This window comes from Tachypleus tridentatus, chromosome 10 (assembly GCF_004210375.1).
Source record: "Tachypleus tridentatus isolate NWPU-2018 chromosome 10, ASM421037v1, whole genome shotgun sequence".
NCBI lineage: Eukaryota > Metazoa > Arthropoda > Merostomata > Xiphosura > Limulidae > Tachypleus > Tachypleus tridentatus.
The window spans coordinates 93,397,633-93,425,195 of record NC_134834.1 but is presented as its reverse complement, the minus strand read 5'-3'; the positions used below and the strand labels follow the sequence as shown (position 1 = coordinate 93,425,195).

Below are 27,563 nucleotides of genomic sequence, written 5' to 3'. Positions count from 1 at the left end.
AACGAGCCAACCTATATCTCGCAGTTCAAGTGTAATTCTGGTGGTTTACAACAACTCATCTTGAAAATCACTCGTCTCCTCAAAAGTAAAGTCAGCACATAAGGAAACTACCGCTATGATAAATTAACACACTGAAAATATTTCATTTGTGTGTCATTAATTCGAATATATAATTCAGGTGATGAGGTAAATAAAAAATATATAATTATTGATTGTGTTATTTTTTACAATAATATATATAATAACTGAGATTGTGTTATTTTTTCTGTATTTCAATATTCATCTTTCGCAAAATGGTGGAGTGTGTGTTTTTCTTATAGCAAAGCCACAAAGGGGTATCTGCTCAGCCCACCGAGGGGAATCGAACCCATGATTTTAGCGTTGTAAATCCGGAGACATACCGCTGTATTAGCGGGAGACCAAAATGGTGGATTATAAAAAAAAAAAAAATATTATGAAAGTGTTGTAGTGGTAAATAATCCGTTTAGGCCTAATGAGAGATAAAGACTAAATTTATATAAATCACAGTTTTAGTTTATGAACTGAGTACTGAAAAATACTCATAATATTTAGTTTTATGAACAGTCAAACTAATTAAACAATTTATTTTACAAGTAACGTCCGTAAGAATAAGTTCTATTATACATCAAGATAAAATTACAATATGTGTTTTTGTTTTTTTTAATTATGCCAACGCGAGGGAAAGCGTTGACGTAATTCTGAGAAACATTGTGAGGTTATTACATACATTTTAACATGTTAATGTAACACAAAATGTGGGCTAGCCCATAATACATATATGTAAAGTGGGTAAAACTCCATTTTATTGGTTGACCCTTTTCTCCACTAACCTAATTACCCCGCCGTCTAAAATACAACTTTTCACAGATCATCCCGCCTGTTCGTTAGGATATTCGGCGTAGAATGTACTTCTACTTTTCGTTCCACATCCGATCGTAAACTAGGGCGCTCATGGCACCTCCTAAAATACACCACGACAGAACAGCTGAAATCAGAAAGCCTAGGTCATAGTTTTGTTACTGTATTGAAACAAGTTACGACACAATTTGTTACAAGGTTCTATCTGGTGCTAACAACTCGAAGGAAAAATGATTGACACCCCAACAATTATTTTAAACAAAGTCATATAATTAGAACACACAATTCTTAGATCAGTATAACCTGTTGTAATGACTAATTTTTCCAGCCTACCACATGCTTTGGTACTACGATTTCACACTCATGGTTTGACACTTGGATACAATATTCTTAAATAACATAGAAAATGTTAGTTATCGTATTTTTTATGACTTAATAGCCAACACGAAAAACAGCATGAAATGGACAATATAGAAAGAAATAAGCTATTTGTACGTGAAAGTTCGATGGTAGGCCTACCTGATTATTCAAGAGTTAGTTTTTAAATAATTGGAAAACAAATTCAACAATTACAAATTTAAGTCAGAACCATTTATAATTAACACGTCTGTCGTTTTCTATTTACCAGTTTGTGACAAACGAGAAATTTAATTCTGAAAAACAACGAAAGGTGATCCACAGCAAAAATGGAGTCCCAACCGAAAAGGGGTCACAAAACTATTATTGAGGGGTCACGAGAACGTAAAAAAATATTGCAATAAAAGATATAGTAATACAGTAATTTGTTAACGCTGTGTGTATGTGTGGGGGAATCGTTAGAACCTCAACTATTTTCGGAGGGTGTAGCAAAAAATGGAAAACCCCTGATGTGCAATGATTAAAGGAAGTGATAAATTGTGATTAAATCTAGTTCTTAATAACTGTTCGGTATTATTATTTTTGAGTTAACAGATAAATCATAAAATCTGTAACCAGTGTACTGTTCAAGTTTGGTTTAGTTTGATTTGTTTTGAATTTCGCGCAAAGCTACACGAGGGCTATCTGCGCGTTCTGTTCAAGCATAAAAACTTAAAAAAACACAAACATTATCATAACTGGGTATGGCAGGTCCGTACGCAAAATGTTTTAAAGAGGGTTTCTAATTTGCGAGTTGAAAAGCCAACATATATTATGCGAAACACAATCAGCATGGAAAAAGAGCAGGCGCCATGACATTAAATGTGGAAGTAATTTTGCTTGAAATATAGCTTAAACAATTATATGGTTGTTCAAATGAAACCCAGAAAGATCCAATTAAAAATCAACAAATCATCATTCTGTTGTAACAATACATGGAAAGCTAAACGTAAAGTAATATGATTTATGTTTTATTATAGTACCGTACTATTTATATACAGAGTAGTTATTAATTACTAACTTATATTGAAACAAATCTATACAACAATAGCATATCAGCTAATTTAGTTATTGGCTGTTTTATACTTGCAGTGACTTGCAAAAGTACTAACCTCCCTGCAAGTTTTCATATTTTGTTGCCGTCTGAGCTTACATTCATGAAAGTTTCAAATGGGACTCTATCTTTAGAATCTACACAACCTACTCCAAGCTGAAAAAAGTTAAAAGAATGCTGATGTTATACAAGTTAGACATTCAAAGGAAATTAGAATATTCCCAATCACATAAGTGTTCAACTCCTTTGCTACGGCATCCCTAAATCAGTTCAGGTGTGTATTAGTTTGAAACGTCACAAGGTTAATGTAACGGTCTCTGTAATCAAAGTGGTTTAACTTGACTTCAGAGTAAACGCATCTGTTCGAGCAACAACTCACTTAGTGATACCATAAACTAGCCATACAGACCAAAAAACAGTTTTCCAAACAGTCAATGATAAAGTGACAGAGAAGCAGAGATCGGGAGAAGGTTGCAAAAAATTTCAAAGTCACTGATTATTACTTTAAGTACAATGAATTCTATCATTAAAAAATGGAATGTGTTTCACACTACTCAGTCACTATACAGATCAGGCTGCTGCCCTTTCAAATTAATAAGCCAGACAAACAAAAAAACCGGTTACGCGTGCCACTGTGAACTGAACAACGGCTTTCAAAGACTTGCAAAGTACCATGTCTGAGATGGGAGTCAGTTTTCAAACATCAACAATATGCCAGTCTATAGAAAGCTGGCTTGGTACAGACTAGTAAAGGGAAGAAACCATAACTGGAAAAGAATCATCATACGTTTCGTATGGAGTTTGCGACAAAGCATGTAAATGATACTGCAGACATCTGACAGAAGGTTTTGTGATCCGATGAGTCAAAATTGAGCTTTTTGGTCTATATTCAAAACATTACAGATGACATAAGCCCAACACAGCACATCACCCAGTCACAACCATCCCAACTATCAAGCATGGTGGAGAAAGTATTGTGTTATAGGATTATAGGATGCTTCTCATCAGTAAGGACTAGAAAGCTTGTCAGGATTGAAGAGGAGATGGACGATGCAAACTACAGACGAATCCTAGAGGATAACCTGGCTCGAAACTTCACATTCAGCAGGACAATGACCCGAAGCACAAGGTCAAAACAATACTGGAGTGGTTTCAAAAGAAGAAAGTGAAAATTCTTAGTGGCTCAGTCAAAGTCCTAACTTGAATCCAATAGAAAATTTCTGACGAGACTTAAATATTGCAGTCCATCAACGATTACAACAAACTCATCAGAATTGAAGCATTTTTTGTTGTTGTTTTGTTTTTTTTTAATTTCGTGCAAAGCTACTCGAGGGCTATCTGCGCTAGCCGTCCCTAATTTAGCAGTGTAAGACTAGAGAGAAGGCAGCTAGTAATCACCACCCCCACCACCTATTGGACTACTCTTTTACCAACGAATAGTGGGATTTACCGTCACATTATAACGCCCCCACGGCTGAAAGGGCGAGCATGTTTGGTGCGACGGGGATTCGAACCCGCGACTCTCAGATTACGAGTGGAACGCCTTAACCAACCTGGTCATGTCAGGCCTGAAGCAATTTTACCAGGAAGAATGGACAAAACTTAAACCATACCATTGTTTAAAACTGGTGGAACCCCATCCAAAAAGACTCACAGGAGTAAGTACTGTCAATAGTGTTTTCACCATGTACTGACAGAGAGTACTAAATACTTGAGCAATCAACAAATTTTAATTTATATATTGTTTTTGCAATATTTGCTGACATTTAACCTTCTTCATATATTAAGTGTTAATGTTGATCGTGTGACGTTTAAATAAAAACAAGTTCATTGAAAAAAACTGTTTATATTATTTGTATTTCATCAAAGTGTGACATTGTTGGTAAGTATGAGGACTTTCACAAGGCACTGCACAAGCACGCGCTACTGAAATAACGTGTTAGCACACTCCATTCTTCTCGGACGTTTTTCCATAAATAAATTACATACAGTTTCAATACTGACTTCAGTGTCATAATGATTATGTGTTTAAACTTGAACACTCAGTATTTCTTTGGTTTGTGTACACCGCAAGTAATTATTCAACCGGCAGAGGGCAGATGGTGAACATTCACAAGAACATGAATGAACTTAGTAGCAGTATTTTGTGACATCATAAAAACAGAGGGTTCGGGCGAACCACCCCAAAAACCCCTCCCTCTGGAGGTGTGTTCATGGCGTGCGAATTTAATTTTGATTTCTCATAATAATCCATCTCTTCATCGGTAAATAACTGATTACTGAACTTAATGAATTCAATATTAGCAAACAAGTTATGTACATTTTTATATTAAAAACAACTTATATAATAAATAAAAGAGACTTCCGAGGATGAAAACTAACATTTGTTATTAGCCAAAGTATTCTAAATTTTTAGTTGTTTTAATTAGCTGTTGTAACATTCAAAATTTTGTGAAAAATAAAAAAATGATAATCATCTAACTATCAACTGGAAGTTTCGAGAACATTCCTTTCTTATTAACTGTCTTTAGTAAGCAGATTTAAGTGCTCATGTTTAAAAATGATAAAACAAAGTTACCAGTTTCGTTCTCAGAGGGCTTTTTTTTTTTTTTTGCAGTATTAGACGAAATTAATAATTCACAATTAGAATTTCAGGAAACTAAACTGTTAACACGCCTTCGTTCCAGAGAGGCAGTAAAAAAATAGTCGATAGATAGCAGAATAATCGCGAGAACTAATATTCCGAAAACAGACAATCACACAGAAAAAAACAAACAAAAAAACAGAGCAAATGTTAAAATCAAAGTCTCACTTGTAGGTTCATCTTCTCTTTCCGTTAAAGAATTCTCGGTTTAACAGGAAATAATTTTATCCTTTATAGTATTTGCATAACAGTTTTTTCTCGATATAAATGTTTAGTTTTATTATTTTTGTCATTATATCTGAAAAGTCTGCACAAAATGTGGTGAGGTCAGAGTTCAAGATTACAGTTTCTGACAGGAATAGACCAAAACTAGAGCACAGCAAACAGTCTAAAGAAAACACCAGTTCCAATGAACGTTACTTTTGTAAAGAAGATGATTCAGCTGACTAGAGGCAACAAATCCATTCGTTCTCACACTTGTCTTCTCTCATCAAACGTAAACCACCTTCTCGTAATTGTATAACGTCACAACTCATCCAAACAATAATATCCGTGTAAAAACACGTGAACAGGTACGATAACATATGTTGTAACGGATTTACTGTTATACATTCATTTTAATATCTGACTTTTATTATGCATGTGACGTTTATTGTCAGCATTATTGTATTGCAAGATCTCGGCTGATCCCCTATTCATTATGTTTATTATATAAAGCTGTTACAACATATATAAAGCAGGAATGCTGACATGGGAAACAAAAGACGTTCAATGCGATTGAAGTGTGTGTGGTTCTATGCCAGTATTTTACTGAATAAACGCATTTCAAGCATAAATGGAGCTTAAACCACACGTGGGTTCGATGTTTCAAGGTGAAAGTTCAATGAGCGTTATATTGGCAACTGACAAAAAAACGTGGAGTCGAACATAAATGCTCCAGTAACTCAAGTACATCTCTCCACATATATTATCTTATTTTTTGTTTGTATTTGCTAAGCCTACTCTAGTCGAAGGTCTTCGAATGATACACATCAGCTGCGATTCACCAAAACTTCATTGGACGTTTAATTAGCAGTTGATAAAAGTTGTGAAAGTATGCTGTATAAAAGTAAAACATAACATTTGATTTAGATCATGTCACCAAAGTTATTAGCAACGTAACAGTATTGTTTGCCTTAAAATAATTTCTTTTTTTGTAAATCAATACGAATGAAAATTCACTGACGACACCACTACTGCAAAGCCCTTAAAACCAGTGATATTATTATATTAACGAATACGTAATTTTCCATTTCTTATTTATATGATATATATTACCACTTCCATCCCACTGTTTTTATACCATTTCTATAATTTTTTATTAATGGGTGTTTTATGATGTGGTTTTTACACTTATCAATAATATTTAAATATTATAAAGCTTTAGCTTCTAAATATATATTTTTCATTGTTCATCATGACGTGAACAGGTTTATTCTCGAATTTCGCGCAAACCTACACGAGAGTTATCTGACCCTAATTTAGCAGTGTAAGGTTAGAGAGAAGGCAGCTAGTTATCACCACCCACCGCCAACTCTTGGGCTACCAATGAATAGTGGGAGTGACTTTCATATCATAATGCCCCCATGGCTAAAAAGACGAGCATGTTTGATGTGACAGGGATTTGAACCCGCGACCCTCAGATTAAAAGTCAAGCGCCCTAACCACCTGGCCAGATGTGAACAGGAAGTACCTTCTAAACAATCTTTATTACATGGCACTGCTATTTATGCACACGTTTAATTCTTTGTTTTTATAATGTATTTAAGCACAACAAAAACTGACACGTTTAATTCAACTTAACTTCTCAACACTGACAACGACAATATATAGAACCACTTCAGCAAATATAACACTTTTAAACACCACGTGGTTCTCAGAGTCAACCTTCCTCCCAAACTTCATAGCGAGTGGCGGGAAAGTCCCAAGTGATTTCTAGCATTCCAAACAGCTATCATAGTGTGCCCGTGGCTAGCTAGAGTCATTGCTGAACAAAATTTAAAATAGTTCTTGATATAATTTTCCAACTTACACACAACAGTCACTCTTTTTTTTATGTTATTTTATTTCACTAGAGGGACAGAGAGAAAAGATAAAAATTATTAATAACCAAAAAATATTTCATCACGAATTATTTTACCATAAAACAAATCGGTACGAAAAAATGAGTAAATGTTGTTTTGAAAGCTACACAATGGGCTATCTGCGATCTGCCCACCACGGGTATCGAAACCCAGTTTTTAGCGTTGTAAGTCCGCAGACATACCGCTGAGCCACTAGGGGGCATATGAGTAAACACCAAAGAAGTATTTAGAATGCACTTTAGGCGGAACATAAAAAAGTCTCACTTCAGTTAATACCGTTAATTTAGGTAGTTCGTAGTAGGATGCATCTAACCTTGTAGGGTTGGACGCCCTGAGAGGAGCTTTGCCATTACTAGCTTTAAAAACTGTTCACGCCCTTGTTTCGGTTTTTTGTTTTGTTCTATCACCATGAACACATAGAAAATGATATATTTCTCATAATAATTCAAAAGTAACTTGAATTACAAAAATATATGCATTCCACTTGTAAAAAATCCAAGCCGAGCTTTAAGAAGTACCTATAGTTGTCGTAAATATACTCGTACTACAATTTTAAATTCTAATGGTGGCACAAAACTGAAACAAAACGAATATCACATCGATAGTGGAATGAAAAATGTGTGTTTTCTTATAACAAAGCCAGATCGAGCCATCTATGGCCGACATGGCCAGGTGGTTAAGGCACTCGACTCGTAATCCGAGGGTCGCAGATCCGAATCCCAGTCGCACCAAACATACTCGCCCTTTCAGGCGTGAGAGCGTTATAATATGACGATCAATCCCACTATTCGTTGATAAAAGAGTATCCCAAGAGTGGCGGTGGGTGGTGATGACTAGCTGCCTTCCCTCTAGTCTTACACTGCTAAATTAGGTACGGCTAGCGCAGACAGCCCTCGTGTAGCTTTTCGCGAAATTCAAAACAAACCAAACCAAAATCGAGCCATTTACTATGTCCACCAAGGGGAATCGAACCCTCATTGTAAATCCGAAGACTTGGGAGGACACCTTATATTATTTCAGAGATCAAAAGCCGTAATGAAACAGTTAGCACAAACAATCAACAACAAATAATAATAACAAAGAACTCCGAGATAGTGCCAATAATGTGAAGTTTAACATGGAAGGTATAGGAAATCCTGTCACATTTGGACAGCTTTTTTTTTTTTTTACAAACAGCAGAACATCAAAATGAGTGAGTTTTGAAACGAACAGAAACCTAATTAGGATGGATCTGTTTTAGGAAACTTATAAGGCTACTCATTTAACGCGTAAATCTTACGTCCCTCTCAGACAGGGGCGTAGATATTTTACACCCGATAGAGGGGATGATTTTTGCAACCACTTATGTGGACTGTTCAATTTGCAAGTTGATAATCTCTGATTGAACCTGAAAGCTGTAAACATGCAGTCACAGAGTAATCTTGTTGCCACGATACTTGCATGCATACTTAAGCCTACTGACTGATACTTACGAACTATCGCTTAGATCGAAAAGCTTAGAAGCACGCCTATATTAAAGGTGTACATTTCGGCTACTGAAAAAGCCTACATATAGGCCTAATTATGTAATTTGATTGGAAAGATCACGATAATCATAAGAACAAACACACAATTTTAGGCCTGTGATGCAATAAAACAATTCCACAGACCAAACCGTAGGGGAATAATTGTATGCACCATACCCCCACTTAAAATGAAGGGGGGGATGTATACCACCCATCCCCCCCAGGATCTACGCCCCTGCTCCCAGATACAACAGAATTAGAATTATCGACGTCTACGATCAATGGATTAGCCGCAGCGGAGTATCTCCGCCTACTAGAAGGATGCTATTGCAACACTTATTGGATGGTAAACTTGAATTCAAAGAAACGACAAGTCTATCGTGTTCCGAATGCGATCACGAGATAACTGAAACTTGTTGTTGCCATCCTGGAGTAAACCAAAGAAGGCATCTTGTTGAATAGACCCAAAGTGAGAAACACAGTCGCATCCATCTAATCAGAAAAATAACACAATCCCAAATGGTGAAGAGATTCCCCGGTAATCACAAAGACAACGACTACATTGTTAACGAAATGTCTCACCAACTGGTGGGAACCAGACCAGCATCCTTGTATATATTCGGATACTGTCCTGTCATACCATATAGCTGAAACACACACCACATGTGTGGCTAATATGTGGTGAGCTCATCACACATGTTTTACGCTAGGTGGTTATTTCTTTGACCACATGCGCTTCGTCTTAATAGTATATTTTGTCTCCTTAAACACAAATAACAGACTAGTAAAATACTAGGAGGCAACTATTTACAGTCGGAACTGTCGATAGTATAGCAACGACGGCTAAAATATATCACACTTAAGGAAAATCAAACCTTTTCACTTCCTAACTTAAACTGCAAACGACTTATAGTGAGAAATGAATGTTTCTTTGTTTTGTTTTTTGAATTTCGCAAAAGGTTACTCGAGGCCTATCTGCGCTAGCCGTCCCTAATTTAGTAGTGTAAGACTAGAGGGGAAAGCAGCTAGTCGTCATCACCACCCACCGCCAACAACTTTTACCCACGAATAGTGGCATTGACCGTAACATTATAACGCCTCCTCGGTTGAAAGGGCGAGCATGTTTGGCACGACGGTGATGCGAACCCGCGACCCTCAGATTACGAATCGCACGCCTTAACACGCTTGGCCATGGCGGGCCATGGCTATTCGTTGGTAAAAGAGTAGTCCAAGAGTTGGCGGTGGGTGTTGATGACTAGCTGCTGCCTTCCCTCTAGTCTTACGCTGCTAAATTAGGAACGGCTAGCTAGTTTTGCGCGAAATTCAAAAACAAACAAGACTATCCCACGTTGACTACGGTCCTGTTGAGTTGCACCTTCCTTCTCGTGCATGAGTTCCAAATTAAAGACGTTTAGCACAGGCAGTCTTTATGTGAATTTAGTTGGATATCAAAACAAATAAAATACATTTATGCTAGATATTTTAAGCGTGAAATGATATGTCTTCAATAATCCCTTACGAAGATACGAAGTTTTTTCTTCTTGAAGAATTACGACTGTAAAATATAAGGAATATTTCTCTATTCGTAACAAGGAAAACGTTAACTTCTAAAAACCTTTGTTTTATTTATTAATCATTCAATTAACTGACCCATTCATTTACGTTCAATTATTTAAATAACCCACCCTTCTCTCAGTGGTATTATGGATGTTATTTTATAAATATGCAATTACTGCAAAACAATCACAAAAATACCATTCAATTAAAGCATACTACAAAACCACAGATGCCTAAGCACATGGAACAGACATAAATAATAAGCACGGTAAAAATATATAAATAACATGGTCAGTTTTTGCAGATTAGGATATGGTGTGTTTTTTTAGGTGGACATGCCGGCATATCTTAATACATTTTCCGTTATTATTGACTGTATGATTAAATATCATACACATATCATCATTTTATGTTATTTTCTTACTAAAATTAACCCATAAGATCAGTACAAAATAGAAAATTTATAAATAACTAGCGAGATTGGGCAAGTGGCAAAACTTGGGCAGAAGACAAATCCAATTAGTTTACTATACATATCCACAGCGTGGAATGAAAGAGGCTAAGTTATAAGTCATAGCTGTAAACAGTAAGTTCATCTTTACCAAGTTCCTTCGTTTACGGTTTATATAAATATATTCGTTATGAAATCACTAATAATAATTTTTATTTCGGAAAGCATTACGAAAGTAAAATTAAAATAAAATATAAACCAGCAAAAAAAAACTAAAACGATGTGTGTCAATAGTAGCTGTGGGCCATATATTTGTTTATAGACTAATTAGAGATAAAAAAGCTTAACAACCAAAGCTTGCAAGAACCTTGAAGACAAACTGTGGTTATCTTATTGAAATAACCGTTTTCATGTTAGAGCTATGCTGGTATAACTTAACACTGTGATGTGATGTGTCTTTTTACACGTTCATTTTAACTGTCTGTTGACATCACATCCAAAAATAACTGCGTTTGGATAGCGAAAAATAATCACACGACGTAGTAAGGCATTATGTTTTTGACTTACCTTATAATCCACCCTAAGGTTCACTCGGCGGGCCATTGTCAACACCAGTGGCGACGTTTGATTTACACAAACATCTTAATAATGAAACCAATTTTTAGATGAGGATATATAACGAGCTAAGGGCTGTCTACACTCCGTAAACCGGCACTATATCGGAGGAAGGCTTAGACACACGTGACTGTACCGGCTGAAAAACGAACCGCCATAGTGCCAGTGGTCCACTGCCTCGAGTAAACTTCTCCTAGTTTTGCCCGCAAGTTTACGAGAAGATTACGGAAACCTTTGACGTCAATTCACAGTTACTGGCAAGGATTAATGCACCAGAATAAAATATCATTGGAAAATTGAACCATTTCTAACAAATAAACGCTCATAAGTAACCAATAACAAAATCACAGCTGATTGATATAAACAGTTCGTCACAAGGCTGCGTTATGCTGTTGACGCCCCACGCGCGCGCGCGCAAAGCAGCTATCAATATTCCAGCGGATACTAGACCCAACCACAACACTAACAGAGGGGAGAAACATTAGTTAGGCCTGAGACTTCCCTATCCCACACCTGTTTCAGCAACCACGAGAAAGCCCAGGTATGCTAACTGAGGCTGTGAAACAGGTGCCACCGTCATGAGGCTCTATAACATGGTTAACAGTGAGCGACAATACGTAACTAAATTAGTTTTTGTGCAATGCATTATCGGTAAGAGCCTTCTAACACTGTAACCCCGTTACGCTCGTACTTTCGTATTGAAATCTAGTAAGTCAAGGTTCTGTTTATACTTTTGTTAAAACAAATATTACAGATATAAAACTGTCTAGGTACATAAATGTATTTTTATAACGAACGTTCAAATGTAATAAAATGGTATATTCATACAACACAACGGAGAATAAATTATGTAAAGGTTTTGGTAGTATTTAAAAACCATCAAACAAAATACAAGGTATGCATATACATGTGTGTACTGCTATCTACAAATACATCGTAATATGTTTTCAGTCACTCTTGTTAGCACTTTTATAATATAGTGTGTTTTCTATGATGTGTACATTTGTCGATTATTCTATATAACTAAAGTACTGAAGGTTCATTCGGTCGATAGGTAGGTTATCTTTTGGAAAGAAAAATAGCAAAATTGTATTAGGCTTATAAAATTAAGGAAAAGTTCAATTCCATGAATAACATTATAACTGACAAAAAACTGAATCAAGACTGGAGAACAGTACAGAGAAGCATTGGTAAAATGAAGGTTACTGGGTCATAACGTGACTTTAAAAATATAAGAAAAGTCTAACATAGAAATATAAGAACTTAACCATAAACATACATTTAAAGTGGCTTTGAAAGTTTGTTGGTTTGTTTTGAATTTCAAGCAAAGCTGCACAAGGGCTATCTGCGCTAGTCGTTTCTAATTTAGCAGGGTAAGACTAAAGGAAAGGCAGCTAGTCAACATCACCCACCGTCAACAATTGAACTACTCTTTCACTAACGAATAGTGAGATTGATTGTATTATATTAACGCCCCCACGGTTGAAAAGGCAACATGTTGGGCTTTGAAATACTATGGACATCATAACAAGAGGAGATGCCAAGAACTGTTTGTTTGTTTGTAATTAAGCACAAAGCTACAAAATGGGCTATCTGTGCTCTAGCCACTATGAGTATCGAAACATGGTTTCTAGCGTTGTAAGTCCGCAGACTCTAGGAGCAGCAAGCTAGGGCTATCTGTATCTGCCCTCCACGAAGAAACTGGTTTCTAGCGTTGTAAGTCCGCAGACATACCGCTATGCCACTAGGAGGCAACAAGAATTATAAAAGTTGTTTGTTGTTTTGTTATTACGCAGCAAGCTATACAAAGGGCTATCTGTGCTCTGCCCTCCACGAGTATAGAAACTCGGTTTCTAGCGTTGTAAGTCTGCAGACATACCACTGTGCCACTAGGAGGCATCAAGAATTATTACTAAACTAACACAAATAGAAGGAAGCTGCAGAGAGCATCATGGATGTTATAAATATTAGTCCAATTAACTCATAGAGCAACCGATACACTTTGTAACCCAATCACTCCAGAATATATTTACAAATATTTATTACCAGGCAATGATGTAGTTTCAGCGAACTTGGTGGGTTCTAATTCTACTAAAAAAAGAAACGAGAGCTCAAGGTAGTTTTGTTGGCACATAGAATGCTTTCCAAAATGACATAGCCATCATAACGACTGGTGCTGACATACTTACTGTCTTACAATAACTTAGCAAACAAAAAAAATTAATATTGTAAATTAAGTTTACCTTATCCCAAGAAGTGTTACCAGAAGTAAAATACCCAAAGCTGTGTTGCAGTCGACGAATGAGGGCGTTCGACAAAAAATACTTCAGTTATGTCAAAAACGCATAATTTTACCAGTCAGTATCCAAAATTTAGGCTTAACGCTGTGAAAAAAAAAACTGAAAAATGGAACGTTACGTGAGTAACGTGAGGGATAACCGCATGAAGAATATCAATCTTGTGATCCACAAGAACATTAGGTTAGTTACGTGAAGGATAACCAGACGAAGGAATATCAAGGTCAGTTACGTGAAGGATAACCAGAGAAGGTTACCACATGATCCACAAGAACATTAGGTCAGTTACGTGAAGATAACCAGTGAAGTTACCACTCCTATGATCCACAAGAACATTAGACTAGTCAGTTACGTGAAGGATGAAGAAGGTTATCTATGATCCACAAGAACATTTAGTCAGTTACGTGAAGGATAACCAGACGAAGGTTACCACTCCTATGATCCACAAGAACATTAGACTAGTCAGTTACGTGAAGGATAACCAGACGAAGGTTACCACTCCTATGATCCACAAGAACATTAGGTCAGTTACGTGAAGGATAACCAGACGAAGGTTACCACTCCTATGATTCACAAGAACATTACGTCAGTTACGTAAAAGATAACCAGACGAAGATTACTACTCTTGTGGTCCACAGGAACATCACGTCATTTACGTGAAGAATAACCAGACGAAGGTTACCACTCCTATGGTCCACAAGGACATTACGTCAGTAACTGAAAAGTGAAATCAGTGCAGAGGCTTAACAAGATTAGTTTACGAAATATTCCTTGAAAATTAGTAAGTCATAAGAGTGTAAAATGAAGAAATATTAAAAGAGTTTATTATTCAGTCAAGAAATAAATCAGTCTGTTGAATTTTCGTAGAGAAAACACAGTCAGCTGCAATATAGGTACAAGTGAGTAGCTTTTGGAAAATTAGCTACTTGTGAAGATTACTCCATGATATATTCGAACCACAAAAAAAAAAAAAGACGTTACCATGACTACTGAGAGACGCGGGGTTTTGCAGTCATTGCTGTCTGAACATCTACAATTTTCATGAGTATAAAGCTAATCAGGAAATATCAGTCTGCAACAGACGAAAATATAAGAGTCGAAAGTTAGTTTTGTTAGTGAAAGTTTCACAAGAGAATGTAGTGTAGAAAGTGCATGGTTCATGACAGAAAACAAACAACTGTTAATAAACAGTTTAAAGATATTTAATGATGGATTCCAAGAGCATTATCTAATTATTACTATCCCACTTGGAAAAATACATCTAATGCTGGTACATTTACCCCTAAAATCTATGTATGTATTATAGAAATCTTTGTAGTGCAAAGAAATCGAGATCCATATTGAAAACAATGTTTGATTGGGAAAATACTGAGTAGTTCTAAAACAAAAACAGAAAAAAAAATTTCTTGTTAGGTTTCAAAAGTAGCGAGTCACAAAATTATGGGTATTAATACGTTAATTATTTTAACACAAAATTATAATTAAGAATGTCCAGGAACTTACAAAAAAAAATTAAGAATCGTGAAAAGGAGACAATATGGATTTAGAACTAGAAGATGAAGCTATCTCTTTATATAAAGAGAGTAAGGTTAATAATAGTTATGTGAAATAAGGTATTGACGAGACCAAATGTGAGAATTTCTGTAACCTATATACTGAATAGCATTACAACTTTCTTTAGCATACTAAACAATGGTATGCCATTTCCTTAACACTGGACACTTGGTATTAACCTGCCAACATCCATCTACCAGTTGCAAATCAAGAACACATATTTTGGAAGTGAAATTTATAGGACGAAAAACTACTATTTACGCAGGACTAGTTGTGGTTGTAAAACAATGGTTGGCTCAACCTGTATCCATGCGGGATAAGATAAGGTTGCTTATCTCTTATCAAAAATAGATTCTATCCATTCCTTCAGTTGTTGTTGTTTGTTTGTTTTTCACAGCGTTAAGCCTAAATTTTGGATACTGACAAGTAAAATTAGTCGATAAAAGTCTAAAGAGCACGACGTGCACAGTCAAAAATTAACTTATTTGTTGTGTTATTTTGGATTATACATACCAAAGAAACTTCTTTAAGCTTAGCAGAATACATTATAGTTGGATTGTAACAACAAGTTATCTTAATCTGAATAGTATGTGACATACGACAAATTAAAAGCTTTTAGTCACGCCTGTGATGGCCCAAAAAAGGTGCCAGATAAATTAAGTAAATGAAGCCTAAATATTAACCCTAAGAAGTGTAAAATACTTCATTTTTTTACTAGAGGGAGCTCCTGCAGTGTACAAGTATCAAAGATGAATGTGAACAATATTCAATACGGTTGTCTCAGCTCATTACTAATATTAGCTTATCCATCACGTGGTTCCACTTGGAAATGTCTCTACTGTACACCGCAATTACAGAATGGAAAAGGAAGGTTTACCTTCCAAAATGATTATGCTACAGTGAAAGTAATAACGGAAAATGCCAAACGTCATATAAACAGCTACAATAAAAACTAACAGAGTATGACTTGGTTATGATGATGTATTGGCCTTAGAATATTGACACCTTTTTCAAGAAGATCCAAAAACGAAGGTGGCTTAGAAATTTGAACATCAGGAGTGCCACGAAAATCGACAATGAAACGAGGGAAAACTGAAGTTTTGCAATGGTTTTAAGATAGTGATAATTTTAGATGGATTAGAACACAATTTCATATTGTTGGATCAATGACTCTATAATTACGTCTATCAGAAAAGCTTAACTGTATTAACAGGCAGAGCCACACATAGAGGACAAGATTTAAGACAGGATAACATCGTACATGAGTAGAATGTACTGATAACTGACTGGTTTGGTTTGAATTTCGTGCAAAGCTACTCGAGGGCGATCTGCGCTACTGATGGTTGAAAATATCATTTTACAAAATCAAAATCATTGGAAAGTCTTGTTATATATACGATGTTTCAATGAGTTTCTATGAAGATATAGATAGTATTTCACGAGTCTTAATAAGCTAGACCCTGCGTAATTTGTCTTTTACTTGAATGTTTCTCTAAACAAATATATGAATATCTTTGTCGTAATAATGTATATATACTGAAATAGGACTTAAAAAGCATTTTATTTTTTTGCCAAGCTAAAATTACACAAAGAAAAACTATCTTTGCTTTCCAGACAACAATATTTTTTTTTTACTTCAGCCAAAATTTCGTCTTTGTGATATAAAAACAGTTTTTATTATTATGTGAAGAGCAAAGGCCATTTCTTCCTTCTAGCTTCATTACCAAAATTACCAAGATGTCCAAATCTCTCCACAATGCATTAAAAATCCTAATCTTCAACAAAATATGTTAATTTACTTTAAAAATTTCACAAAAATACACCAACATTAACTGAGGGCCCAGATTTCCAAAGGTTCTATATTTTCAAATCCTTAGCCATTTGATGACAGGTGCTTCCCCCCCCCCCGAGATCAAGGGGTTTTATAATACAGAAAACTACTATTTACACAATACTCACTGCATAAAAAAGCACTAACGTAGTTTCATGTAAATACGGTATATTTTATTAAGAAACATGAAACTCATTTGGATAATTGAAATTAGGTAGCAAGTTTCTAAGAACACTTGTTTATGGTGTTTTAATTATTTTGCTCTAGTATGTCTTTAAACTTAATGGCATTTTCAGAATTATTTTTGTGTTTGTTTGTTCCTTGTTATGTGCAAAGCTACACAGTTAGTTCTCTCCAGTTTTTCAGCGTTATAAGCCTTCAAACTTACCCCTTAGCCAATGAGAAGCTCTCATCATTTAGTAGGTGAAATTATTACCATAACTAAACAAGAAAATTAGAAATCATTGTTGAATGTCCCAGAGTGAGAGTTATTTTGACTGCATCAGCCCCAATAAGTGACTGAACTAAGTGACTTAGCTTATCTGGTCGACCCCCTCTCATTTCACCTAACTAGGGCCTGATCTTGATACTGAAAAAAAAAAAAAAAATCATATATTTGCCACTAGTGTTACATCTCGTGAAATTAGTTCTTCTAATGTGTTAAGTATTTGTGGACATAAATATACAATTTTTCTTTAAGAATAAACCAGCTTGTGGCGTGTTCTCTGCTTTAGTTAAAACAAACATGTTAGATCTAGAACTTGTTTCAGGTTACTAGTTTACTGGTCACATCACACTGAAATCATACTGAAACAGATATCTCGCATATGATTAATAAATTAGCATAAGAATGGTGACACAGTTTTTATCGTCAGTGACAACGCATACGTACATATGCGTATATAATATATATCAACACGTATAAAATAAGGTAATTACTTAAATAGCATTTACAGCAACGAAGATCACCACTCGAATAAGATGAAACTGTAGCACAGTACACACGTGATCTCTTGATTTCTAAGAAAAGAACAGCAAAACAACGACAAATAATTCATAAAAGTTAGATACGTACTGACTTACTTTCGTCATCCGGGTTGATAATATATGTTAAAAGCTGTAACTCAAGGGTGGAAGATTACAATTCAATATAACGAATCAGGTAAGACTCTAGTATATTTAATATTTACCATTTTAAATATTCTAAATTATAGTTCAATTAAGCACACGCATAGACAAATACCGTGTTTACGTGATTTAATTAATAACTGCCACAAGCAACATGCATAGGACTGGTTTCGAGCGTGTATGAAATGAATACCATGCAAAAGTCAACAGATCATTCTAGAGACTTTAAATCCAAACATAATTTTCTTTTCCTTCTTTTTTAATATTTCTAATTTTCAACCTTGTGGCAAGCACTCGACAATTTATGTAAGTAGGTTTACCAGTTTGTACGTATCCAATATTCGACTATGCAATATTTCTAGAACCTGGCTATTGAATAAGTTGTAGACGTTTAACATTCCTACGAAAAGTGGGGCCTAATAGGCCCCAGAGCAACTTGAAAGGTTATTAATATTAGGCTAATAATTTTGTATTTAAATGAAATTGCCATTTCATTTAATTTCATTAAATTTCATTAGATCTAGAACTTAGATCAAAAAAGCACTATCACTATGGCAAGACCATTTGCCATAAAAAATGGCAATTTCATTTAAATACAAAATTATTAGCCTAATATTAATAACCTTTCAAGTTGCTCTGGGGCCTATTAGGCCCCACTTTTCGTAGAAGTGTTAAGTTACATAGCTCATAATAATACACCCGATTCTCTGGTGTGATCTCGAAGTAGAAGAAATTTATTAAAACAGAAACATAAAACGAAACCAGTGTTTGAACTGTTAAAAATACTGAGATGAAGCAAAGATGTAATTAATATGTTAAAAACAAAACTGTGCTATTTAAACTTTCTTAGGCATAGCTAATCTTAGCGAAATAACACTTTATTTTTTCCTAATTAATTCGAAAAGCAAAAACGTTTATCATTAATTCTTGATTAAATAACTTTCTATATATGTGAGATTTTTTACATACTTATTTTAGGGTTAGTGTATGTACGTTTCGTAGCTCGTTTCGAAAAATTGTTATATCAGTAAAAATTAAAAAAACAAACGAAAACGTAAGTGTTCTTAAAGTCATAATACAAATTTTGTTTTACTTAACGAAAAAATAAGAATATCCCTATAACTTTCTAGAAACTTTAAACGAGTAAAACTAAAATAGATAGTGAAACTTGTATCAACATATAACGTAATTCATAAAGTTTTCATGTATTTCTGGCCCTTTACTATCAAACAGTCTGATTTTGTAACGATACAAAGAGTTAGTTATGAAGAAAGGAAAAATGATCATAGGCCCAAAAACGTTCTGCTAAAGAAATGTGTTATGATCTCCCGTCTAGTGAGTTATTTCCAAGTTCAGGCAAGCCGAGTACGCCGCCCTCGTGAAACAGGTTTGACCGGAAAAATCGCAGCAAGTTTTTACACCTGGGTCAGTTTCTCCTCATTACCTTAGCGGAGCGACTTAAAACATTGCTACCAATTCCAGCCTATCTTTCACGGTCCGACCAGTTTCACGAGCCTCCGTGACATCAAATATGCGATCACCAATCAAACAATAGCATGCACTTGGCATGCGAGACAATGACCTGGTTCTTGAGTTGACCCTCCAAAATTCGCAAGGTTGTGAAGGCACGTCGGTCACGTCTTGTCCAGTGTTTAATCGCTTTATAACAGGTTTTGTCGAGTTTGTGGTGACCAGTAAGAATAATATTCGTAACGTCAACATTTTTTCTAACATTTGCAATGAAAAGTGAACGTGAAACGTGTGTTGTTCTAACTCAGCTGGTTATTAGTGCAAATGTAGGTCACTGTCAGTAATAATTCCGAGACGACTCAAACACTCTTTTAAAGTATTCCAACGCACGAAAAACCTCTCAACTGGAGTTGATTACATCATATTAGTTCAATTAATACTAAAACTAACGACCATTTGCTTGAAACACTAGATACAGTAAATAGCGCAGAAAAGACTCAGTGGTAAAGAATATTACATTTTCGGATATTTTACACTTCAAATACATGCGGTTGTAATTGTAGTTAAAAAGCAAGGAAAAACAAAACGCCGACCAACACGTTCTAATTCCCCATTGACTGGTTACTCATGCTAAAAGCAAGCTACTTATGAGTATCCTTTTGTAACATGATCAAAGTATAGTGACCGTGAACATTTACACAGCATGTACAAACATGTTTATTTCGCATAACTAACTACACGTTTTGTCATATTAAACCTGTTTCGATGATCCGAAACAAGAGTAATAAACATTGCCAACTATGTCTTCCATCTCTTAATTTTTCTACGGTCAGCAACTAATAATAATAACGCAACGTCTGTAAGTCAGTATTCAAATAGACCAACGTAATTACGAAGCATTGAGAGCGATTTATTCTTAGCTGTTGTTGTTTCATAGCAATTCTTCTTACTTTATTTATATTAAAGAGCTCAGGATATAACTTCAAAGAATGTTCAATTTCTAGTCGTAAGAGGAAAACTTGAACACTCTAGAAAATTGTGAAACGAGAATGAATGTGCTCTGTGCTTTTTATATAGCAAAGCCACATCGGGCTATCTACTAAGCCCACCGAGGGAGAGAGAACCCCTGATTGTAAACCGTAGACTTACCGCTCTACCAGCGGGGAGCAGAATGAACATAAAATGTAATAGTCCAGTTAATATTTTGAATGTCTAAAACTTGAGAACTTTTTATTGACTGTAGTTGTATTAGAAGGGATGGGGGTAAAATCTTTCCGGACGCTCCCCCCACAAACAATGGTTTTAATTATTGACATTCTCTAATTTTTTAGTTTGAAGAACTATTTATGTTTATGATCAAACCTACATCATTCATTCTTGAAATATTTCTGTTTGCCTTATTATGAAGGATATTATGTTTTCTTGTTCGTAGATCTACGAAATTATAATTAAATCATACTAGTTGAGGCCCGGCATGGCCAGGTGGTTAATGCACTCGACTCGTAATCTGAGAGTCGCGGGTTCGAATCCCCGTCACACCAAACATGTTCGCCCTTTCAGCCGTGGGGGCGTTACAATGTCACGTTCAATCCCACTATTCGTTGGTAAAAGAGTAACCCAAGAGTTGGCGGTGGGTGTTGATGACAAGTTGCCTTCCCTCTATTCTTACACTGCTAAATTAGGGACTGCTAGCACAGATAGCCCTCGTGTAGCTTTGCGCGAAATTCAAAAAAACAAACAAACAAACCAGACTAGTTGAACATGATTTTTCGTAATTTTTTAAACATGTTTCCTTACACTTAAAAATATGAAAATTAAAATGTTGGGAATGACTACAAAATGAGAAAAATACACGACAGCATAGACGCTAAGTCCGGGGGATCTGCTCCCCCCCCATGAAAGTCCATCCTATATACGCTTAAAGAACTTTTCGTGTGTCTATTATCTCTCTCTCTCCAATCTGTACCCCAGAACGGTTGGTATGGGTATTAATTAATACTTATTGAAAAGGACAGAACAACGTTCTGACATTCCTAGGTCATCTTCAGGTTAAGAAAGAGATGGTTTACAAGTGACCGTTGCAGGACACATATCTTATGGACGAGAGTATAAACGGGTACGGGATTGCAGGGGGCGTCGCAGGTGATGTTAGGTTATTAATTAGTATAGGTATAAAGGTGTTCTTTTATATTTATTTAATTTTGGTTTTAGTTGCTGTATAAGTAGGGCTTCTTTGATTTTGCGTTTGTTTATATTTGTTTATCTACTTAATATCTGAGTGTTTTCTATGGTTATGTTGTGTTTATTTGATTTGCAGTGTTAAAAAACGTGTGGAGGTTCTATTGTGTACTTTGATTCTAGTTTCCATTTTTCTGCTTGTTTCTCCAATATAGAAATCGTGACAGTTATTGTATTGTATTTTATAAATTATGTTGGTGTTGTGTTTGTCAGTGTAGTTTTTACATAGTATGGACTTTAGTTTTGCATCTTGTTTCTGAATAAATTTAGTGTTTACTGGAATGTTGTGTTTCATCATAATTTTTTCAAATGTTGGTTATTTGTTTGCTGATGTCGGGAACATATGGTATGCAGCAGTATAAGATTTTGTAATTTGTTGTATCTTGAGATTTATTGTTGTTTGTTTGTTGTTGGTCTAGGTGTGCGTGTAATTTTTTTCACGGTTTTTTAAGGAAATTTGTTGATGTTAATGAAGTATTGTTTTATTTTGTTGATTTCATCGTTAATTTTATCAGGTTAACAGAGTTTTGTGGCTGTATTTATTTGGTTTCTTAATATATTGAGTTTTGTTTTGTTTCACGTGCTGAGTCCCAGAGAATGTATAATCCAGTATGGGTGATTTTTCTGTGGATTTCTATTTTGAATTGTGTATCAGTTCTAGTGATCTTGAGGTTAAGAAATGCTATTTGGTTAGTTTTTTTTCCTGTTCACAGGTAAACCTAATATTGGGGTGTATCGAGTTAATGTGATTGAAGAAACAAAGTGTGTGTTCTGTAGATGTGAATCCAGCAATTGTATCATCAACATACCTGTATAAGTATAGTGGTGGGTGTAAGGCTGAATTGATCGCTTGAGATTCAATCTGTGTTGTAAAAGATGATCTAGGAAGGTCGAAACGTTGTTCTCTGCTGATTAATAAAAGTGTTGATACCCATACCAGCCCTTCTGAGATACATTTTTATTCCAAGTGGGTTTCTCGTCATCAAGACTTACTCCCATCTGTCCCCTGCTGATAGAGCGATATGTCTACTGAGCTCCAACGCTAAAATGAGGGGTCAATTCCCTTCAGTGGACTCACAAGATAACCCGATGGGGCTTTGCTATAAAAAAAACAACACATACACACTTATGTCATTCCAGGGGTATATAAAATTCGGCGTTCATGTATAACAGAGTTAAAAATGTGGAAAGACGTTTTCTTGATCCAAAGCAACTAGAGAACACATTCGTTTTTCTTTTGTCGTTTTTACTGCCATATTTTACGACCTATAAAAAGGCTACACGTCATCAGAATACACATTGATGTATTAGCTTCTCTTGTATCTTGTGGAATCTCAGTCGACTTTGATGTTTCGCCAGTTTAGTAAAACTTCCATAATTATTCGCGAAAACTCAATTATAATATCTATTAGCATCTTTTCATACTTCTTGATTTTAGCCTATTAAGTGGATGAACAGGGACGGGGAAGGGGCTATGGCACGTGGTTACCGTTTATGGCTGATAATTATTTACTAGTATAACTTTGTTTAATAATTTTCCTTTCTGCTGTTTTCGTATTCCCTCCTTCTTGCGATATAGTTTTACGCAAATAAGTGATGTGCTACTATTTAATTCGGTACGTAACGCATTTCTGAAGCCAGATATATTACAAATGATATTTAATAGCAGACTAAAATTAAATCAATTATGTTGAATCAAAAACCTCACCAGTAATCCTCGTTTTTAATAACTTCTATTGTCACACACACCCAGGACCGACCTCCCGTGGGACAGAAGTAAGCTTTCGAATTTACAGCTCTAAAATCAAGGGTTAGATTCGATGAACACAGCAGACAGCCTGATGTGAATTTGTTACGAGAAAAACATGGCGAGTTTCTTAAAGACTGTAGCATATTTCAAAACTTTCAATTGAAATCTTAAGCACAATAACAACAAGCACGAGTTATATGTAACGTAATAAACACACAAATTCGGTCCTTTTTTTAAAGCGTCGTCAAATGATGTCCTTAAAACTGACTTTTATATTCCGTTACTTTAACATTTTAAACCAATAAGTTATTTAACGTATACCTTTTTATTATCGATATTGAAATAATGTACTTTAAGACAGTTCTTCAGACGTGAATTTCATATAAGTGCACACAACAAAGCGAAATCCAACATAGCTGGAAATTAATTACATCTTCAGATAATGTTACTATGGCAACTACAGATCATGGTAACATTCTGTAATAATTTACCTTGTAGTTTTATACATATATGTCCAACTAGTTCCTCCCACAGTTTTTATCTATACGATACAGCCACCTATCCAATGAAGATTAAATCGTCTAAGGTTAGGTTTTCGCTGAAGCTTAATTTAGGTTGCGAATGTTCTGCTCTTGTCCTCCGCTCGGGATTCTTTGTCCAGCTAGTCCTTTACAGTTTTATAGCTAGTATGACCAAACTTGGCAGGCGAACTCGAGGCGCCATTATCTCTTATGGTGTAGCCCCCACCAAGGGGGATAAACTATGCCTGAGCAATCTTCGCCTTTTGTGGTCAATAAACGCAAATATAACACTGGTTTTTGTGTTTCTGGCCCCCTTGAAATCCTGGAGATGTCATGTTACAAACTGTTAATTCCCACTTCCCCCAACTCACAAGCTGCTAGGACCGAGCTTTGCACACATACCACGGTAAGTATCGCAAGGAGATTTTTTTTTTTTTTTACGAGCATGGACTTCTATCAGACTAACTATATATATCTAATATAGTTAATAATAATTATATTATAACATGGGATAATAACAGAGAAGGTTTATCATTAAATTGAGGCCTCCGTGAATAATGGGGAACCTTTTAAACCCCGCAGTGGAGTGCAGGTGTTTTATGATAATTTACACAACAAACTCGATTAGTATGTTTTGTTTAAGAAAACGGGTAACATATTCGAACAATACACTTAATCAGTGTGTCAAGTTGAATGACATTTCAAGAATACGTAATCTACTGAACGAAAAATTTTACTTCCTTTCTAATATCACTTGGTTCGATGAACTTTGAAGTGACTTGAATATTTAAAAATTCATATTTTAATTTTACACAGAACACATAGCTTGTCACGACTTTTGGTTTCTTTTCATATTCGTGTCCCCCGCTGGCACAGCGGTACGTTTACGGATTTACAGTGCTAAAATCAGGGGCTCGATTCCCCTCGGTGGACTCAGCAGATAGCCCGATGTGGCTTTGCTATAAGAAAGCGAACGCACGCACGCACACACTCCTATTCATATTAAAGTAATAATGATTTAAACACGACGACTTTCAACCATTTAACAGCCTTACTGATATGTAATGTACACCTTGAGACAAGATGAAATAGAGGGCGCGAAATACAGTAATCACTCACAGTTACCTCTGTGTTTACGCTTAATGTCTTCACGTGGTAATCATTAGCATAATTGTTTATTTTTAAATAATTATGCAGTTTAAATTCAATGAAATGAATATTCATTTGATATAAGTTATCTTTACTACAAATGAGTCGTACAAATACATTAAAAATTTTTGTGTTTGTTTGTGATAACCACATCAAGTTATCTACTGAGTCCATCGAGGGGAGTCGAATCCCTGATTTTAGCGTTTATAAACCGTAGACTTACCACTGTACCAGCGGGAGACAATATTAAAGACATCAAAAAGAATAACATACTTTATTTGTTTTGTTGAGTTCCGCACAAAGCTACTTGGAGACTATCTGCGTTAATCGCCGTCTCTAGAATTTAGTGTGTTTGAGTGTTTTTCTTATAGCAAAACCACATCGGGCTATCTACTGAGCCCACCGAGGGGAATCGAACGCGTGATTTTAGCGTTGTAAATCCGTAGACATACCGCTGTACTAGCGGAGGGCCTCTATAATTTAGAATTGATCAGCTAGAGTAATAGCAGCTAGTCAACAGCACTCACCGCCAACTTTTTGGTTACTCTTTACTGAGAAAAACAGAGAATGTTACATTATAACGATCTCACCGTTGAAAACATAAACGTGTTTACTGACGGGATTCGAATACCCGACCCATCAGGTTCTTCCATCCCTCAAAACAAAAGATTGAAAATATGTATATTTTATTATTATTGAAATTTCTACAACAAACATTAGAGAAAAACGGCTCAGTTAACATATTTTTTTCTAATGAAGATATGAAGAGAGATACCAATATAACAAAGTTTTCCCTTTACTGTAAATTTACGGTGCATAATTATCTTAGCACAGTATTATCAGTGGGAATACATTCAGAAAAAAATAATTAAAACTAAGGTCGTTTACCTTACTAACACACTAATTCACTAACTTTCCATGAGTCACAGGCTTACGGCGCTAAATATTAGGCTTGGATACCTATGGCAGGTAGAGCGTCTGTAGCTTATTAACACTATAGCTTTGCGCTTAACAACAAACTGAACCACTACTAACATGGAACTTTAACACTCCTACGAAAAGACGTTTCTAGTCCTGATTTCTCCAAGCCTGTTCCCCTGGCTGTGGTTTCGCTAGATAGTAGATAGGGACAGTGGGAATCTCGTTAATCCATTCATTAATGGATTTAAATGGCAATTTCATTTAAATACAAAATTATTAGCCTAATATTAATAACCTTTCAAACTGCTCTGGGGCCTATTAGGCCCCACTTTTCGTAGGAGTGTAAAACAATCAAAGAAAGATTTGGCACAGTCTTCGTTGTGGTTGGAGTATCCATGTTTAAATGACGAAGAAATAATAAACAATAAAAGACTCGTTAGATAATTGGTTAAAAAATATCATACCTGTGTACAAAAGGAAGAACTAGGTACAGACAAATACTAGGAAATTAGCATACTATTGAACTTAAATAGCGTCGTCATTTATAGGAAATCAATAATCATGTTAAACATTTCCTTGATTATCTTCCATTTACAATGTTTGAATCAACTACTTCACAAAACACACACAGTAACGGTCAGTATACTTTAGGTTCAGGCTTAAGTGACGGCAGGTGGTGTTGACAAGCTCAAACGTTATTCACTAATTCAATACAGATTCATTGAGAATTTTGAGTATATGAATTTAGATATTGTTGTAAAGCACAAGGCTACACAATGGGCTATCTGTGCTTTGCCCACCAAGGGTATCGAAACCCAGTTTCTAGCGTTGTAAGTCCGAAGACAATCCGCTGTGTCACTGGGGAAAAAAAAGCAATAAACTCTTATCACCCTCTGATAGAACAGAAGAAAGCCTACGAACTTACAACGTTAAAATACGGGTTCGGTTCACTGCGGTGGATACAGCAGTAAACATCAAGTGGCTTTGCACTACAACAACGGTCCTCCGCTGGTACAGCGGTAAGTCTACGGATTTACAACGCTAAAATCAGGGGTTCGATTACCCTTGCCGGACTCAGCGGATAGCCCGATGTGGCTTTGCTATGAGAAAACACACCCACGAAAACAAATAAACCTTACATTATCAGATAATGTTGTGAAGAAATTGAACAGTAAACACTTTTAATTATCATTTTATAAGAATATAAGTCCTACATAAAAAGTACGTACGACACTGTTATAACAGATTCTTTTTTGAGCGAATTATTTTCAGAAATTTGGCGAAATTGAAGCCAAGTCCAATCCACTTAACTATGTCAAACTAATTCATTATTTCTTAACGTTTGCTACAAACTACTGTCACTTGTACACAGTCATAGGCCTAAATTCACAAATAATGTTTTAAGTTTCAACAAAAATTTATCAGTTAATAATGTTTAGACTAGCGTATAAATGAATTTACTTTCACAGTTTCACGACTA

General features: G+C 35.5%; 1 protein-coding gene across 1 annotated transcript in view; it reads right to left on the bottom strand.

The window, feature by feature from the left end:
- LOC143228403 (uncharacterized) overlaps window positions 1-11,786 on the bottom strand; it is a 143,896-nt gene extending 132,110 nt beyond the window's left edge. Inside the window, 1 exon segment of the mRNA XM_076459669.1 lies at window positions 11,177-11,786. The gene's annotated coding sequence lies outside the window, so the exon portion shown is untranslated.
- Window positions 11,787-27,563: the final 15,777 nt, after the last annotated feature.